The 7,032-nt window shown below is 44.4% G+C and overlaps 1 long non-coding RNA gene across 5 annotated transcripts in view; it reads left to right on the top strand.

Annotated features, from left to right (window-relative positions):
• Positions 1 to 4,079: 4,079 nt before the first annotated feature.
• The window catches only part of LOC128116497 (uncharacterized), a 53,420-nt gene continuing 50,467 nt past the window's right edge, over positions 4,080 to 7,032 (top strand). For all 5 annotated transcript variants that reach the window (XR_008220481.1, XR_008220483.1, XR_008220484.1 and 2 more), the window contains exon 1: positions 4,080 to 4,222. This is a non-coding gene — a long non-coding RNA (uncharacterized LOC128116497). The remainder of the gene's footprint in view (positions 4,223 to 7,032) is intronic.

Genomic DNA, 7,032 nt, shown 5'->3' with positions numbered 1-7,032 from the left:
GCCATGTAACCTAGGATATTCTCAAACTTGACTTACAGCTCAGGCTGGCTTTGAAATCACGATCCTCCCACCTGTACTGTACCTCCCAAACGCTGGATTATGGGTGTGTTACTATGTCTGGCCTTCCATCCAGGATTGGTAACATTACTGTAGTGACAGGAAATTCCCGAGCCCTTGCTGGGGACTGGTCCTCATTTCCTCGTTCTGACTCACCCGATTCCTCCATGTCGTAGATGAGGAGATTGAAGCAGCCATTGCTCAAACTACATGTTCAAGGCTATAGAGAACAAAGGGAGGGGCTGGCCTTGAGTCCCCACCGAGTGATCCTGGAGTGTGTGCTTTTATTTGTTCTTTCCTGAAGATGGGGTGTGTGTGTGTGTGTGGGGGGGGGGATTTGATGCAAGCTCCTCCCTACCTTCCATGCTACCCTGGGTGAGGCCCAAAACATAAAAGTTGCCAGTTACTGCAGAGTCATTATTTTATAGGAATGGCTATTTTTAAAAGCAGCAATTTTTTAACTCAAGCCCACATTTTGCATTTCCTTGATTGCCAAGCCCGTTCATATAGAAGGTACACCAATAATTTTGAGTGCAAAGGTGTTATGAGAGAAGGTTGCATGGTAAAATGAAAAGGAAATTGTAACATCGGTTCTCAGAGATCTGTGGTTTAGTTTATAGTGCAGGGGCAAAGAGCCCTCCAGTTTTTCTTATGTTGCATTTCCAGGTATGGCCAGTAGGGGGCGCTCTAGTCACTCAGGGGCTCAGAATAACAGTTCTAACTTAAAAGAATCTGTACAGCCTTTGCCACAGGAAGCATCAGGGAGGGGAAACCCTGCATCAGCATCCAACTGTCACCTGGAAGTGACATATCACTTCTGTTGACAGTTCATTGGCTCAAGCAAGTCATCTGGGCAAGCCTTATTTCAAAGATGTGGAGAGTCCTCAGCCTTGGAGAAGAGGCAGTGCCCGGACAGACTAAAAATGGATCCTTGTGATGTTGGTAGTCGACTTGACAGGATCTAGAGTCACCTAGGAGACAAGGTTTTAGGAACACCTGAAAGGGGTTGTCTAGTTTAGTCTCTGGCTGTGCCTATGAGGATTATCTTGATTAGGTTAACTGAGTGGGAAGATCCATCCTAAGCGTGGCTGGCACGGTGCTCTGGGCTTGGGTCCCGAGCATCAGCATTCATCTCTTTCTGCTTTCTGGCTGTGGACACAACGCAACCTTAAGCTCCTGCCATCACGACTTCACTGCCGTGAGGTTCTGATATGGAACCGGAAACCAAACCAACCCTTCCTGTCTTCTGTTCCTTCTGCCCCGGTACCACAGCACAGAGACAAACAAGTAATACGATCCCCATTTAGCAGTCGGTGATGAATGGTCAGTCATGCCACTGGTAGCTGTGACAGACACCCGAGGAATGCTCGCTCACAAGCTTGCCCCACAAGATGACTCCCTTCAGGGGAGAAGACAGAGCTTGCATCAGAACCGGCCAGAGAAAACATCATTATTTTAAAATAGTGCCACTCAAATTACTATCTGCTCATCAGACCATGCCAACCAAGGGCAGCTGTGTGGTTTCTCGAGCAGCAAACCCTCTTTCTGTTTCTGTCCAGGCTTGGCACAAACAAGCATTATGACTATTTTTCATGTCCAAAGAATGTCTATCTGCAAGAATATTCTATTCACAGTCCACAGTTCGTACAGTTTCATTAAGTGTCAACATTAGAAGCCAGTTTGTTTCTTTCCCCTGAAGTACCTGCCATCTTGTGTATAGCTTTCTCTCTTCCTAGTTTGGGTTAAGAGCTCTTTATATTGATAGCAAAGCTTGTATGTTACTGTTTGATTAATAAGTGCTTCTCTAATTAGGCTTCTTTAGAATTGGAAGCAAAACTACTTTTATACAATTTCTGGTCCTTCCTGGTTTGTCACGAAAGTAAGGACTCAATGGATTTGATGTCTTTCAAGTCTCTCCCCATTCGTCCTGCCTCCTGTCCCCACCCCTCCCCATTTCCCGCTGTCTTGTCTCTCCCATCTCATCTTCTCATCCCATTCTTCTAGTTTCTATCTTTGCCTTTCCTCTTCATTCCCCCCTTCTTTCTCACGTTCTTCTCTCTCCCCTCGCCCCCTCCTCTCCCTCCATCCCCTTCTCTGTCTTTCTCATTCCCACTTCACATGTCCCCAGCTCCACAGCCACCTTCTATCTGACCAGCTCAACTGTCTTATTCCCAAGGTCAAAGTCAAATACTGTTATTTCTGGTCCCTCTGTAACAGCTGATGTCTCTAGTATAGGCTTCGATGGTAGTCAGCACTTTCTCTTCAGAGCTCTTCAGATTTCTGGGATCATTTGTGCCATATCTTTCTCCAATAAAACTGTTGTCTCTGGGAAAGAATGTGTCAGGCATGCCTTGTTTTACCAGCGTGGCTACAAGTCCTCAGCTATGACGGGTGACTAACTAATATTTGGATATCTCTAGTCAGCACCACTTAATGATTTTTTTTATTATTTTGTGTATGTGGGTGTTTCGGCTGCATGTATGTGTATCACATGTGTGCAGTGCCTGTGGAGGCCAGATGAGGTGTTGGGTCCTCTGGAACTGGAGTTGCAGATGGTTGTGAGCCACCATGTGGATGCTGGGAGTTGAACCTGGGTCCTCTGGAGGAGCAGCCAATGCTCTTAACCACTGAGCCATCTCTCCAGTCCAGTCAGCAATGCGTTTAATCTTCCCTGACCTTATGTGGGGGAGACTTGGTCATTCTTTGTGGGACTGAGAGATGCAGGTTCACTTAGGTGGGAATCAACAGAAAAATTGAATAGAAGGCATAAACGTGTCCGCTCCTTCTACAGGGCCTGTGGAGGTCGGAATGCTTTGTGGATAGTGGTCAAGGGCCTAGGGAGGCCAATTTAAGTTTGATGTTTCCAAACTCTGAAGTTTGAAATTGATATTGAGGGAGCGGTGCATGAAGTGCAAAGAGGAAGAAACCCCATTTTTCTACCGGTTACGTATGGCCCCTTTCTGCTTGCCAACATGTCTGATATGATAGACTGAAAGTACCATTTTCTTGTTAAAACAAATACAGACCTCTTTCTAAGACCAGCTTTTGATACTTTATGAGTAGGGCTGGTGTATGTAACCGATCAAGACCAACATATGGTTTATTATGACATTTTGCTGATTAAAATAGTCTAGACATAAACTTGAGATTTCAGAAACGTTGAAGCTAAGTAAGAAATACATTTTAATGTACAGTAGATGTGTACTTAGTGCTAGGCCACCTGTGTCCCTACAGGAATTACGGGGCAGGAAGTCCTTTTGACTCGAGAAGTGTGTCTGAAAATTAAGGTTGTAAATTAACAACAGCTTGTCTATTAGATTATTTCAGCCATAAAGGACTCAGTATGTTTCAAAACGCTCGTGATTTTCAATACATTTCTGTGGCTTGATTTAATAAAGAGTGATGCTGGGAATGCCTTTGGCTCGAAGCTTTGCAAAGGCCCATTTTTAGAAAATCCCAGAGAATAAATAGTAGCTGCTATTTAGGCTGCGGTAGAACACACCTGTGGTAAGTGGAAAAAAAAAAAAGGAAAAGCTTGAGCCGCCCCTTGGCTCAGCCGGGCCTCTGGGTGGACACCAGGGGGAGTGTGTGGCTTTGGTGCCAAGGGGCCTGGGCCCTCCTCGGCTTCAGAACCTGGAGTACAGCTGGTACTCCGTCTGGCATTGTTTTCCTGGTGTGTAACTCATGAATAATGAGGCCTAATTAACACGAGGGGCGGCTGTGAGGATTAAATGGCTAATGTTTGGGACCAAGCACTTTGAAGTCCAGTCCATTATGAGGAGTTGTTGGGGCAATCCCGAGGCTCCTTTAGGTCTCCCTTTTGATTAGCTGTTCTTTCTGTCTGACCCTCTGAGGGACAGAAGAGGTGGGTGAAGCCAGGCAATGAGCTAGGAATCGGGAAGGGAGGAGGGTCAGGGGTCTCTGGTTGGCACACAGAGAAACAGATGGAAAAAAAGTGGGGAAGGAAGGAGGAGTGGGGAGAGGGGACCGGGAGGGAAGAGGGGGCCCAGGAAGAGAAGGGAGCAAGGTAGAAGCTGAGAGGGACGAGAAAAGAGAAGAAGGAGAGGCCAGAGAACGGAGTTCTGAGGTCTCTGAGGGCCTTACTTCCGGGTGGTCTTCAAGCTGTGGAAGTCCTGGCACTGCCTGGGACTGGAGCAGGACCAAGGTGGGCAGAATGGGGTTTTTTGTTTAGGTGGTTTTTGCCTTTCTTCTGCGGCCAGGCTATTGAGTTGGCGGGACCCATGGGGCCCATGGTGATCTGAAGCCTTTGATTCATGTTCTCCATCTCTCTCTCTCTCTCTCTCTCTCTCTGTTTGTGTATGTGTATATATATGTGTGTATATGTGTGTGAACTGTATTTACCATTTTTTTCCCTGAACTATTTTTTTCTTTTCTTCTTTCTTCTTTCTTTTTCCTTCCTTCCTTCCTTCCTTCCTTCCTTCCTTCCTTCCTTCCTTCCTTCCTTCCTTCCTTTCTCTCTTTCTTTCTTTTTAATTTCCCTGAACCATTTTAAGACTAGAACACTGGTGGGGTGGTCAGGAGAAGCTGGTTTAGTTTCTCGTTTGGTGGCTTTACTGCTGGACTCTGAATGGGGATCTTCACTGCTTTGGTTTCCTCATTTGAGCAATAAAGAGGCCTCGCCTTGCCCCAGGCCTGTATCTGACACCTTCTGCTGCCTGTGAAAGCACCATGAAACTGCGACTTACAACAGAAAGCATTTATTTCTCTCAGGGGTCTGTGGGTTGACATTTAGATCTGGACTCTCTTAGGTGGCTTTGCTGATACAACCTGGGCTACAATGACCCCAGCTAGGTGGGGTAGGTGGGGTCAGTCCCGTCTCATGATGGGATGGCTCTGCTTGTTCTCCAGTCAGGCAGTCCCGATACATGGAGTGGTCAAAGTTCCAAATGAGTGACGGTTGTAAAGTGTCTTGGGGCCTAGCTCTCAGGAGGCACCACCATCTTCTACACCAGCTCCAAATGTCACAGTAGGAAAACAGGCTGAAGTTCTTGGTGGAGGTAGCTGCCAGAGATTGAGGCCAATGTTTTCTCCAAATTGCCACACCGAGGGACAGTTCAAAGCCAGTAGACAGTCAACAGAAACTAGAACCAATGTGAGGCCACCTTCTGTTTTCTTTGGGTTCAGCACCGAGAGTCTGAGGTTACAAGTCCTAGCTATGGTTTTGGATTCATTATGTGACTTTAAATAAGATTCTCCACCTTTTGGTTGGTTCATCCTTGGGTGGGGCTTCTTTTGGTCAATGTGACTAGGAAAACAATCAGTTAGTTAATATGAATTTTTATAGAGAACTTTCGTGTATTGCAAGGCCCAGTAAACAAGGGACATTTGATAAGGAATTATAAAACACAATAATGAATACACATATATAATGTGCACTTAGGTCTCTTAAACTACTTTTGTAAGATAGAATTTTACTCATGGAAGAATTTTAGAAAAGATATATAAAGAGATAAAGAGAGAAGTCTTTTTTTTTTTTTTTTTTTTTTTTGGTTTTTTTTCAAGACAGGGTTTCTCTGTGTAGCTTTGCACCTTTCCTGGAACTCACTTTGTAGACCAGGCTGGCCTCAAACTCACAGAGATCTGCCTGCCTCTGCCTCCCGAGTGCTGGGATTAAAGGCGTGCGCCACCACCGCCCGGCTGAGAAGTCATGTTTTATTCCATCCCAAAGGTAACAATGTGTGACAGTGAATGTTTCAGTATAATTCTGTCAAGAATATTTTCTTTATTATCTCGGTGTGTGTGTGTGTGTGTGTGTGTGTGTGTGTATGGGTGGGTGAGTCTACTCCAAATGTAATGTCATCTAACACCAATTTTATAATGTGTTCTTTTATTTTAGTAAATACATTCTTATTGCCTATTTTTGTCAACTGTGCAGTATTCTGTTGCACATATATGCCACAGTTTATCGAACTTACCATTCATCAACAGTCTTTTAAGTATTTTTATGTTTCTAAATATTTTTAGTACTATTTTTTTTGAACATATTTTCAAATATTTCCTTATGATGTATTTTTTACAGAGGATGTTACCATGCCAAAGGTAACATCTGTTATTTGTGTGTGTGTGTGTATCAATGTGGGTACATGCATGTCACATTGGTTCTAGTTTCTGATACTGTAGGTGTGTTTTACAACTCTTTCTTTTATATCACATTATTTATTTATTTATTTATTTAGTGTGTGTGTGTGTGTGTGTGTGTGTGTGTGTGTATCAGTGTGGGTACATGCATGTCACAGTACACATATGGAAGTCAGGAGACAACTAGTGGGAGTCTGTTTCCTCTTTCTAACATGAATCCTGGGGCTCAAGCTGAGATTGTGGGACTGAATGGTTTGTGCCTTTACCCACAGGCTCAATTCATTAGCTCTATTTCGACAACTCCTGACTCCTTCTACTAAACCTCAATAAAAGTCCCACCCTTTTCTTGCATACGACTCACTGATAATAATGTCTACTTTCTTGGGTCCATCATGTTCAATACCCACTGAAAACCAGTCCTTAGTCCCTTTGTGATGGCTTTGTATCCGACTGAAAGTTTTAAAGCTCTCACACTGGAAAGACTTGTTAATTCTAATCCCATAGGTAAAGCTAGATGCTAGCACCTTCTCACTGTGTCCACTTAAAAGTACTGGTATTGAAAAAATGCAGCAGACGTGGTATTAAATCCGACAGATCAATCCCTCCTAAAGCTATTAAGCAGAACTGGGGTTCTGCTCTTCCAGGACCAGAAAGGGAGGGACAGCCACGATTTCCCAAAAGGAGCAAGACTGTTCTTGCAGTAGTAGCTCAGCCCATGGTCTTAACACACCATGCAAAATGAGTAGTGGAATCTTTGCTTAGTACTGGAGTCTTGAAATGAACCACAGTGAATGTGGAGCCAGCTTCTATCAGCAAGAGAAATGGTGGAAGATCCATTAGAGGCATCTGGAAGAAGTATAACGAATATGTTAACTC

Source organism: Peromyscus californicus, unplaced genomic scaffold, assembly GCF_007827085.1.
Source record: "Peromyscus californicus insignis strain IS unplaced genomic scaffold, ASM782708v3 Scaffold_20__1_contigs__length_68692818, whole genome shotgun sequence".
Lineage (NCBI taxonomy): Eukaryota > Metazoa > Chordata > Mammalia > Rodentia > Cricetidae > Peromyscus > Peromyscus californicus.
The sequence above is the reverse complement of the archived record's forward strand: the minus strand, read 5'-3'. Positions and strand labels throughout refer to the sequence as shown.